Raw genomic sequence first — 12,957 nt, forward strand, 5'->3', positions numbered from 1 at the left:
CCCTTTTGGTGTTTTAATCCATCACTTTGGTGCTTGGGGAAAGTGAAAATAATTAAAACTCCCTTTGGGCTTGTATTTATGGATGTAGGAAAACATTACTCACGTAGCGATACTATCGCGGCAGCTTACTAGTTCTGATGCCAGTGATCATAACGTTTTGCTCGGGTATCGGATTGATGAAAAATTGGTATCGATGGAAATATAGTTCAATTATGTATGTTTAGATGGGTCTTGTACTTAGAACTTTCACATATATCAAAATTCATACACATTCAAAGTTGACCCTTGTAGAATCAAATACCTAAATTTTGCCAAAACAAAGGTTCTTAGCTCAACTTAGCTCTAAGTTATTTCTATGAAGATTTTTCACTTCATAAGTACTTCACACACTAGGATAAATATAATGACACTTGTATTCAAATATAAATAATTCGATTAAAGTTTACAAACGTAGAAATGATGATTTGATTTCTAGCTCAAGAATACAGGGTGTTACAAATACTAGTGTTGATATGCCTCCTTTGGAGTGACTAAGGGTGGTGACAGAGATTTAAGATGTGTTTTCTACAAAACTTCCAAATGGTCCTCCCAGCAGAGACTTTAATTTTTGGCATTAACTTGGAGTGATACACCAATCTTATTTTTATTCGTTCTTATAAGATGTTTCCAAGAGATTTGAAGGAGTTGATGGGCCAATCATAGGATTTACTAAGTAAGAGACTCATCAAACCCATTATTTTACCGTGGGCTTCTCCGGTGTTGTTTGTGAAGAAGAAATATGGGTGTTTGTATATATTTATTGACTATCGATAGTTGAATAGGGTGACCATTAAGAATAATATCGTCTTTTGTGAATTGATGATCTATTTGATAATATTTAGGGTACTTAAGAATTTTCAAAAATTAACTTATGGTTTGGGTACCATCAGTTAAGGATTAGGTCTTTGAATATCCCAAAGACAGCTTTTAAGACCTGATATGATAATTATGAGTTCCTTGTGATTTTATTTAGATTGAATAATGCCCTATAAAGTATTAGATAAATAGAGTATTTTAGCCTTATCTTAATGTCCTCATAATTGTGTTCATTGATGATGTCTTAGTGTATTCTATGAGTGAGGCGGAGCATGTGAAATATTTAAGGATCGTGCATCAAATTTAAGAGTTAAGAAGTTGTATTCTATGTTATTGAAGTGTTAGTTTTATCTTAGTCACATAGAATTCTTGATGCATGTCGTGTCTAAGGATGGCATTGTGGTCGATCCGACCAAGGTTGAGGCAATTTGGGATTGGTCCAGTCCTACTTTGCATACAATAATTCAAATTTTTTTAAGGTTGGCTGGTGTGTAGTACTTATCTTCTATTATAGATTCTTTGACTAAATTTACTTAGAATAATGTTCCCTTTCTATGGCTCGATTAGTGTGAAGGGAGATTTTAAAATCTTAAGGCTTTTTAAAATATAGCTTGACCTTACCTATGAAGGGTGAAGGATTTACCATATATTGTGATGCTTCAGGAGTTTTTCTTGGTGGTGTTTTGATGCAGAAAGGAAAGGTGATAGCCTATCCTTTGAGTTACTAGAAGACTTATGAAAGGAACTACCCTACTCATGATTTAGAGTTGGCAGCAGTAGTTTTGTTTTGAAATAGTAGTGACATTACTTATATGCGGTTCATTGGGAGGTGTTCACCAATCATCATAGCCTTTAATGTACATTCAACCAGAAAGATAATAATTTTAGAAAGTGCAAGTGGTTGGAGTTATTGAAGGACTATGACATGATAATTCTTTATCACCTAGGTGAGGCCAATATAGTGGTAAGAGCCTTGAGTAAGAAGGTGGTGAGTATATATAGTCTTGCTTTATTGATAACGGAGTAGCGGCCTTTGATTATGGATGTTAAGTGTTTTGACAATAGCTATGTGAGACTGGATATGTCTTAACCCAATAAGGTTCTTGCTTATGTTGAGTCACGATGCTTAATGATGGAGCAGATTAAGTATATATAGTTTGAGGATGGGAAGTTATAAATCACTCTAGATAAAGTATTAAGCATTGAAACTGAGGAAGCGATTTTGATCCAGAGGATGTTTAGAGGATCAAGAGTCAAATTTGTGTTCCTAGAGTTGGTGACTTGACTAGATTAACCATGGATGAGGCTCACAATTTGAGGTAGTCTATTCATCTGGGTGTAGCTAAGATGTATCATGATCAAAATCAGCATCATTGGTGGTGCAGTATAAAAAAGTACATCATGGAGTTTATGGCTAAGAATTTGAATTATCAATAAGTGTGAGCATCAGATATCGGGTGGTATGACTTAGAGAATGCCTTTACTTGAGTTAAAATGGGACTGTATCATTATAGGATTCTTGGTTGGTTTACCTCAATATATAGGAAAGTTTGATTCTATTTCGGTAACTATGGATAGATTGACCAAATCAGCTCATTTTCTACCAGCGAACGTGAATTACAATATGGAGAAGTTGGGTAAGGTCTACATTCGAGAGATAGTTTAGTTGCATGGTGTGTCTATTTTCATAATTCTAGATAGAGGTACTCAGATCACATAATACATTTAGATTTCTATATAGTGAGAGTTGTATACTCAGTTGGATATGAGTACGACTTTACACCCATAGACTGACGAACAGTCAGAGCAGATGTTCACACCTAAATTTTGTCCACCCCTATTTGGAATAATTTGAGCTTCTTCAATTTTTTACAATTTTTGAAATAATTGATTTATATAATTTAGGTGATTTAAAAATCAATTTCTAGCTAGAAATTTTCATGTTAAAGTAAAATTTATATATTTTTGTGTTTAATTACATAGAATTATATAAGTTTCGATTAAGAAAATATTTTTAAAATCATTTTGAGCGAAAACAATGATTGAATTGAAAAACTCCTTAGTTATTTTTCCAAATAAATTTAAATTAGAAATACATTTCATAATTGGTTTCTAGATTTTTGAAAATAATTATTTTTTATAAAGTAGTTATTCCTAATTGAAGAAATGTAACGCTCATTAATTATTTTGAGATTTAATTTGTCTTAGTTCAATTGACCAAATTCTAACTTGATCAACTTGGTTACTTCTTAAATTATTTTAGCTATATGTTGTATTCATCCAAAGATTAATTGGATTAGCTCTATCCCAAATGGACCCTCATGTTAATTTCCTTATCAGATCCAAACAACCCATTTATTCAGGTGTCACTATTTTAGGATTTGTATGGGATAAAAGGTAGATCTTATGTTGGTTAGTTTTATTTCTTTGAGGTCAAACCTTGGGGTACCAATTTGTTGAGAGATTCGATAACTAGAATTAAGTTTATACAAGACCTACTCTTAATAGCCTAGATAGACAAAAGAGTTATGTAGATCGAAGAGTTTGTGACTTAGATGTCAAGGTTACTAAGCGGATTTTGTTAAACATATCACTCATAAAGGGTGTGATAAGGTTTGGAAACCAACACTAGAATTCTTATTCGAATGGACAGTCATCATACCACAGCTTAGTCAGTTGAGGCCTAGAATTAAGGTAACACCAGTCCTATGGAGATTTCACAGAAAGGTTGGGTTAAGTACAACACTAATGGGGTATCAAAATAAAACTCGGGGAGTAGCTCTTGGGCTTTTTGTTTAAGGGATACGAAAGGGGACTTACTACATGCAGAAGGAGAAGCCATTGAAGACACACCAGTATGGAAGCAGAGCCTATGGCTATTTTAAATGCAGCTAGACATTGTAGCTCATTAAAGTAGGAAAAAGTAATCATTCAGACTAATTCTTTACTGAGGCAGAAGATGTTAATGAGGGAATGGGAGATACCATAGAGAGTAGAAGACATAATCAGGAAAATCTAGCAACTACATTCAACCAAGAAAGTATACATAATTCATATATACAGAGAAGGCAATCAATTAGCAGATTACTTGGCCAACATAGCATTGGAACAAAAGACATTTACATTTACAACATTCTTACAACTACCAAGTACAAACAGAAAGATTCTGGACAGTAATAAGCATCAATGTTCCTACTTGAGGCTAGCATTATCAAAGAAGTAGACAAGCTGGAAAGGCTAAAGAAAGTTTTATCACATGCATCATATTTACAATATGAGAAGGTAAAAAAAAAGAGGGAAATCGCTACTTAGCCTAACTACACCAGCCAACAAAAAAGGACTCTCAGTAGATCGAGCGGGTCATAAGGTTAGATCTTCATTATGTGCGGCTCAGTAATTTGCTACCATCCAGTCATAAGTGGATCTGATCATATCACAATATACATCCCTTCTATAACTGTGCAATAATAACATTGTTAAGTTTCAAGTCAAATACCAGAATTAAGCACAATAATAGAAGCAACTTACCGAGATTAAATACCACATCTCAGTGGACTAGACCCTTTCTTTTAGCACCAAAAATCACTATATACACCCTTACACTAGATATATCATCTAGAAAAAGAGAGAAGATAATATCAACCAAAAACCAAAGAACAAGTGTTAGATAAAAAAAGGAGAAAACAAGCTTACTCTTGCAAGTTGGAAGAGGATGCAACTCAGCAAGATTAAGGCACAGTGTTTGTCACCCAAAACTGAAGCAGCACAAATTAAAGGTTCTTGAAGTAAAGTAAAGCATGGTGAAGGAAGTGGAAAGATAATAGGGAAGGAGTTGATATTAGATCATTTTAGAAACCCTACACACTATATATATTCTTTAAGCTTTGGATTGGGTCATCTTTTCGGCCAATCCAATTTTAGTGTTGTGGGGTTTTTTGTGTTAGTTGGATGGGTTGATCCATTCATTGTGGACATTGCTTTTGATTATTAATAAAAGTACAAATTAAACCCAAAAAAAGATGAGGGTTGAAGAAGGAAAAGCTTAGTATTAGCTTTATTGGCCCTTTTGAAATTCTTCAACATATTAGTATTGACCTATAAATTGGCTTTACCTCTAAGTCTTTCAGCTATTCATCCAATTTTCGATGTCTCAATGTTAAATAAATATCATTCTAATGGTTCTCATGTGATTTTGTAGGATTTGGTGGACTTAGATAAGAGTTTGACATTTGAGGATAAGCCCATTGTAATATCCCATATTTTGGACTAGAATAAAAGTCCGTCATTCCTATGCGTAGACATTTCAAAAATCTTGAACCCTATGTAAATTTAGTGTGTTAATCAATTATGTAGTGTGGGGATCTATTTGAGCATAAATTTAGATCATAGAGGTTCTCTAACTCAAGTTCAAGTTGAAAGCTTTCCTATCGTTCAAGTTTTAGTGAACATCAAAACTTGGGTCAACTTCAATCAGCCATAACTCTTTGTATATATTGAATTATAGGTCCTACTATATATCAAATATAATCACTTTGAATTATCTTTCCAAATATACAAATTTCGCTAAAATCAGACACCTGATCACAAAGTTATGACTTTACAAAGTGGAGTACATCGCCTGACATACGGTGTGCGATAAGGAGTACAACACACCCTAACATATGTGATAAAATATGCGACGCATACCTTAATGTGTGTGATAAAGTGTGTGCCGTACATGTTGTAGTCTAGGTGACTTAAATAGTCTATTTTAGGGTAAAATGGTCCTTTTCCCACCCCTATAAAATGCCTAAACATGGAATTAGCCCTTATTTCACCAAAACATATTCTTTCTCTCAAAGTCCTCTCAAGAACACAAGCTAGGGTTTTCATAGAAGATTTAAGTTCAAGCAATTCTCTCCATCAATCTTTATGTAATTAAGAAATAAGGTATGTGTAGTGTTTACCCATGGATCCCTTTCATCTGCAGAGCTCAAGAACCATGTTTTAAATAATAAATTATGATCTTTATGTTGTTTTGTGATTATCTTCATGTTGATGGTTGTTAATTTTATTTCAATATGGTATCTAAATGTGTTTCCAAGAAGTGGATAGGCATGTTAGTTGGAAACCGATGAATTTTGGTGGTTCAAGATTTCTAAATTTGTTAAGTACACCTATGCTCAATATTGTACATGTAAAGTGTTTGATAAAATTCCTAGAATCATAAAAATCATGTATTATAACGTAAGGGTAAACTACATGATAAATTCATGATAGTCTATTATGTTCAAAGAGCTCACTTGTCATTGTTATGCAATATATATGTTAATGGAATGTACATGATGATTGGGGAATGGATTCTTAAAGTGTCTATATGCCTTCCATGCTATGAAAAAGGTTATGATTTTGAAGTATCCATGAGTTATCCCCAAATTATTACAATATGAACTAAATGTTACATGTTTGCCATTCCCTTATGCTTAAATGGTTTCCATGCCATTGTTATGAATAGTATATGTTGTTGGAATGCCCATGATATTAGAATATGATATTTATGACTTGATTATAAGAATTTCTATTCATGTTAGATATTATGATGATCATGTACTTTATGAAATCCCTCACTAATGTATCATGGATTGTTATTGATGGTCATGTACTCAAGAAAGTCAAGTTGTGTTAGTTTCCTTCCATTGATTCCTGGGGGTACTTGTACCCGAAAAATGTAGTTGTGTGCCTAGATCCATGTCATGTTATCAAGATACTCTCAGTCAAGCCATGATCTATAGAATTCAGTCAGCCATGTGACTCAGGAAAACTCAGTAATCTCAGTAATCTTAGTAGTCCAGTAATCTCAGTAATCTCAGTGCTCAGTAACCTCAGCAATCTCAGCATTCACTATTAATCTCAGTAACTTCAGTACTCTGAACCAGTCCTCAAAACTCAGTACATTCCATCAGTCATCAAAATCCAGTAAACTTAGTTTAGCTCCATTAAACAATACCACTAGTATCAGTCCAGTTAGTCAGTATCAGTTCAGCTAATTAGTTTAGTTATTCAGTTCAGCTTAGTTATTCAGTTCAATGTCCTTCAGATGCGAGTAGAAGTTAGCACCGAGTGAACCCAAGGATGGGAACTTACCTGCCAGTTCAAGGTGTAATTCTTAGTAGTCATCCTTGTGTTCCAGAACTATGTAGCCAGCGTAGGTTGAGACATCTTAACCTACCAGATTAGGATTGATGAGGTGGCTTAACCTATTAGTTTAGGGTTCCTACCATTCTTATTTGAGTACCTACCAGATAACGGTCACTCACAGCTGTCCTTACCAGTGATGCGGTATTGACACCCCTCCAGTTGGGGAAGATACTGGACCCCAACTTAGCTATATAAGTTATTGGGGCATGTCGGTTAGAAAACTACTTCCCACAGTTTCAGTTCCAGTCTTAGTAAAAGAACTCAGATAGTTCTTCAGATTTCAAGACTGTCAGATAAAGTTAACTCATAAATAGAACAAAACTCAGATAGTTCCTTTAGATTTATTGATTGTCAAATACAGTCACTTATGCTATCAGTTATATCAGTTCTCAGAACTCATGTTATCAGTCACATGAGTTATCAGAATTTATGATATCAGTATTCAGCTTCAGGACTGTCAGACACAGTCAACCAGACCAGTTCTTCATAATTAGAACTGTCATATACAGTTATTCATGTATCAGTAACATAGTACTAGTCCCTCAGTATTTACTAATACAGTATCAGTTCCTTACTTATTAGTGATTTACATACTCAGTATTCAGTTTCAGCACTGTTAGACACATTCAATTAGACTAGTTCTTGATAATTTTAATGTCAGAAATAGTCATTCATCTATTCAGTAACTCATTATTAGTACATTTATGTTGTCAGTATTCAGACTCAGTAGTCAGTATCTCCACGAGTTCAGTTACAGCTACGTATGCATGTACATATTCTCACGTTCATATTAGTCAGTATTGTTCATGAATATAACCCTTTGTATTTAGCCTACCTTACTCGTATACTCAGTACATTCAGACGTACTGACATATTTGCGCTATGATTCTTTCTCTTATATTACACCATAGGTTTAGAGGCACAAGCTCCAGATCAGCAGTAGCATTCCAGTGTTCAGAGTTTGCAGTGAGTCCTTCTCATTCGAGGATTATATGATTATTCCTTTATTTACTATTTTAGTTTAGTTGCTAGATGGAGTTAGTTGGGGACATGTCCCATCAACTCCTTATGTAGACAATTTAGAGGTTTTCTAGACTACAGCATGTCAGATAGATATTTTTATTTTGTTTTGGTATTGATATACCATTTTTAGACATTATTCTTATTGAACATTTTGTATTATTTAGATTTGAACCTTATGGCCATTTAGTACATGTTTTCATATCTTTATGTTATATTAGGTAGTATACAGGTGCAGATATCAGTCATGGGTTAGCTTGTGGTCCTTCGGGGTCATGAGCGCCATGTAGCATTTTGATTTAGAAAAATTAGGGTGTTACAAACTTAGTATCAGATCCTAAGGTTCAATAGAGTCCTAGGAAGTCTGAAAGCCGCATCTAGTAGAGTCTTTTACATGCATGTGGTGTGCACCACACTTATGTGCAGGAGGCTATGAGATGTTTTAGGAATAGTTTCCCTTTTTTCATGTCTCAGATCGTGCTATAGCAAGGGTCTCTAGGGAACCCATGAAGATTCACATCATGCTCCCCTTATGTCAACTTTACTTTATTTTCAAGGTAATGGAAACAGTGAAGCTCAACTCCTAAAGATAGGGCTTTCTCATACGGCATCCCATCACTTAAGTTATATTACAAAGTTGTACAGATTTTATTCATGATCATGAGAACTTATTCTCAAACCCAGATTTAGATATGCCATTAGATCTGATCCCTTCTCAGAATCTTATAATAGAATGTGACCCAGAGTTAAAAACATGAACCCAAGAGTTTAGCAGTAGTAGAGTTAGGATGAAGATATCTAGATTGAACAGACTATGTATTCAAAGGGATAGTTATGCCAGAATGAATCAGTAGGCTTGAATAGTGTGAGTTAGAAATGTAAGTTTATTAACTTGAAATTAAGAATGAAGGTGTGAATATGATATTAGGAGTATGTGAAGGAAATAGGGGCAGACGATGTGTTTATTAAGGCAAGCATGTTCTAATCAGAGTGTAAGCTTGTGATGATGATTGCAGTTCAATTTAGAGGTTAGTTTAGTTCCCAAGTCAGGCTCTCATATTTCAGTAGTAGTGCCAGTATGTACAGAAAAGTAGTTAGGGAAGACGATTCCCGAACCATCCTCAGCATAAAGCTTCGTACTTCAGTCAGCATAATTCCTATACATGCTTTATGTCTTAAATTCTATGAATACAGCTTATGTTCACACGCATTCCATAGAATTGTGTGCGCTTTCATTTCCCAGTATAGGGAGTTCAGTTCGAGATCACTCAGTGTTACAAATCATGTTCAATAAACTCAAAAATTCCAGACTCAGGTCATGCAGCTCATGACTCATGTACATGTATCATGCTCCCCAGTATACTCCGTTTTCATGACTTATGCTACGCCCCCACTGATCAAATAAATTCAAACTATATCATGTATATACTTAGTTCAGACCTTTTTGGTAAATCCATGTTGTTGATATTCTATTCCTCAGGTTTCAGTCATGTGTTAAGTTCAGTCAGTATCCATTCATGTTTCAGGTTCTCCTTATTTAACCCTTCAGTGATCTCTCTTTATGAGAATAGTGTAGTGTTAAGAAATTGCTTAGATGGGAGAGATTTAATGTTTCATATTAAGAGTAGATTATTGCATACATATTTTATACGAGGGTGTAGATACGAAGATAGGCTTGAATATTCTGTTAGTATGCAAGAAAAGGGTTAGCAAGAGGTAGTACTTAGAAATTGGGAAAAAATTCAGAGTGTGAATGTATATTCAGATCCTTGACTTATGTCAGCCTTCATTATGCAACTATCATAACTCAGTTTCTATCTCAGTTATAGTTTCAATACTCCACACTCAGTAATTAGTGCTTAATCTCAGAATTAAGCACTTTAGTATCAGTCAAAACTCAATTTTAGTATTCAGTTATCAGGACCCAGCATTTACTTCCAGTATGGATCCCAGTTACAGTCTTAAGTTATAGTGTCAGCTTCAGATCTGTATTCAGCTCATAAATTCAATTCTGTTTTAGACTTGCTTGACCATAGCATACAATTATTAGCTACTCAGTTATAGGCATTCTAATACTTCAGTCTATGAAATGTTTCCAAATCATGTAATATACTTGGTCCTGCATATTCAGACAGTATTGAAATCCATGATTAGTTACCTCATGTTACTCAATTAGCCCCTTTTCATATGCATAATACTTTATGTCCTCGATCCAACTACTCAGATTAAGTACAATTGAGTCTTGTATACCCAGCATTCAGTTACCAGTTACTCAGTTAATCAGATAAGTCAGTATGTCTATGCATTCATGCATCACGCTTCAATTTCAGATCTCAAATAATTAGTCACGATTTCGTATCTAGGTTCCTTGTGCATCGCCTAAACATTATCAACCTCTCATCAAGGTCAATCCAGCATCCTTTAAAGGATCTAGTGTCCCAAGGGGGAGATACATGATATCCCCCAAACTTCCATGATTCAAATATGTCATTTCCTTTGATGAATCCAGTCTGGAGTAGGGGTATTCATAAGTGGTCCTCTATATCTGAACTCAGCAGTAAGCTATGTACTCAATGGATCAGTTTAGCCACGATACGATACTCCGTCCATGTCACACATTACAAACTCAGTTCAGTTCATGTATCTTGTTCCAGACTCAGTTATGTTCTTATGTTTCTACTCATGCATATTGAGTAATCAATCTTAGACTCATCAGTATTTTTAGTTCATGGTAGAATTCTTCTTTGAGCTTACTTATTCTCTTGTTTAGATTTTAGTACCAAACTTGGTATTTAGGTCCATGCTCATTTTTTAGTTCAAACTTGGTATCTTTACCATTGCATGATCATGAGCTAGTTCAGTCATGTATTCTCGCATCAGATATGCATGATCAGCTTACTAGTACTTTTAGTCATGCATTCACGTATCATGTCAGTCATATAATCATACATCAGATATGCATGAATTCAAATTATCAGTTATGCATCATATATGCATTCTTAGTTTGAGAAACTCAATTTGTCAAAACACTCAGTCCTACACTCATAAATCAGCTATCCATACATCAGATATGCATGTACAATATGATATGCTCAATTTTCAGTCACGTCAGCCATGAAATCATGTTCAGTAATTCATGCTCAATACTCATATCAGTTGTCTTTCTCCCCTATCAGTAAGTCTCATTCGAGGATGAATGTTCCCAAGGGGGAGATATTGTAATATCCCATATTTTGGACTACAATGAAAGTCTGTCATTCCTATGTGTACATGTTTCAAAAGCCTTGAATCCTACATAAATTTAGTGTGTTAATCAATTATGTAATGTGGAGGATCTATTTGAGCATGAATTTAGATCATATAGGTTCCCTAACTCAAGTTCAAGTTGAAAGTTTTCCTATCGTTCAAGTTTTAGTGAACGTCAAAACTTGGGTCAACTTCAATCGGACAAAACTCATTGTATATATTAAATTAGAGGTACTACTACTATATAAAATGAAATAACTTTGAATTATCTTTCCAATGATACCAATTTTTCTAAAATCCAACACCCGAGCAAGAAGTTATGACCTTACAAAGTGGAGTACATCGCCTGACATAAAGAGTGCGAAGCACAACCTAAGGTGTGCGATAAGGAGTGTTAAGCACACCCTAATATATGCGATAAGATGTGTTATACACACCCTAATAAGTGTGATAAAGTGTACTCCGCACATATTGTAGTCCAGGTGACTTAAACAGTTCGTTTTGGGGGTAAAATGGTCCTTTTTCCACCCCTATATAATGCCTAAACACGGAATTAAGCCCTTATTTAATCAAAAAATATTCTTTATCTCAAAATCCTCTCAATAACACAATATAGTGTTTTCATAGAAGATTCAAGTTCAAGCAATTCACTCCATCAATCTTCATGTAATTAAGAAATAAGGTATGTGTAGTGTTCATCCGCGGGTCCCTTTAATCCGTAGAGCTCAAGAACCATGTTTTAAATAATAAATTATGATCTTTATGTTGTTGTGTGATTATGTTCATGTTGATGGTTGTTAATTATGTTTCAATATGGTATCTAAATGTGTTTCCAAGAAGTGGATAGGCATGTTAGTTAGAAACCTATGAATTTGGGTGGTTCAAGATTTCTAAATTTGTTAAGTACACCTATGCTCAATATTGTGCATGTAAGGTGTTTGATAAAATGCCTCGAATGATAAAAATCATGTATTATAACTTAATGGTGAACTATATGATAAATTCATGCTAGTCTATTATGTTCAAAGAGCTCATTTGTTGTTGTTGTGCAATATATCTGTTAATGAAATGTACATGATGATTGGGCAATGAATTCATAATGTGTCTATATGCCTTCCATTCTATGAAAAAGATCATGATTTTGAAGTATCACATGAGTTATCGCCAAATTATTACAATATGAACTAAATGTTACATGTTTGCCATTCCCTTATGCTTAAATGGTTTCTATGCCATTGTTATGAATAGTATATATTATCAGAATGCCCATGATATTAGAATATGATATTTATGACTTGATTATAAGAATTCCTATTCATATTAGATATTATGATGACCGTGTACTTTATGAAATCCCTCACTCATGTATCATAGATTGTTATTCATGGTCATGTACTCAAGAAAGTCAAGTTGTGTCAGTTTTCTTCCACCGATTCCTGGGGGTACTTTTACCTAAAAGATATAGTTATGTGCCTAGAGCCATGTCATGTTATCATGATACTCTCAGTCGAAACATGATCTATAGAATTCGGTCAGCTATGTGACTCAAGGAAACTTAGTAATCTCAGTAATCTTGAGTAGTTCAGTAATCTCAGTAATCTTAGTGCTCAGTAACCTCAGCAACCTCAGTATTCACTGTTAATCTCAGTAACTTTAGAA

The sequence above is a fragment of the Capsicum annuum genome, unplaced genomic scaffold, assembly GCF_002878395.1.
Source record: "Capsicum annuum cultivar UCD-10X-F1 unplaced genomic scaffold, UCD10Xv1.1 ctg3430, whole genome shotgun sequence".
NCBI lineage: Eukaryota > Viridiplantae > Streptophyta > Magnoliopsida > Solanales > Solanaceae > Capsicum > Capsicum annuum.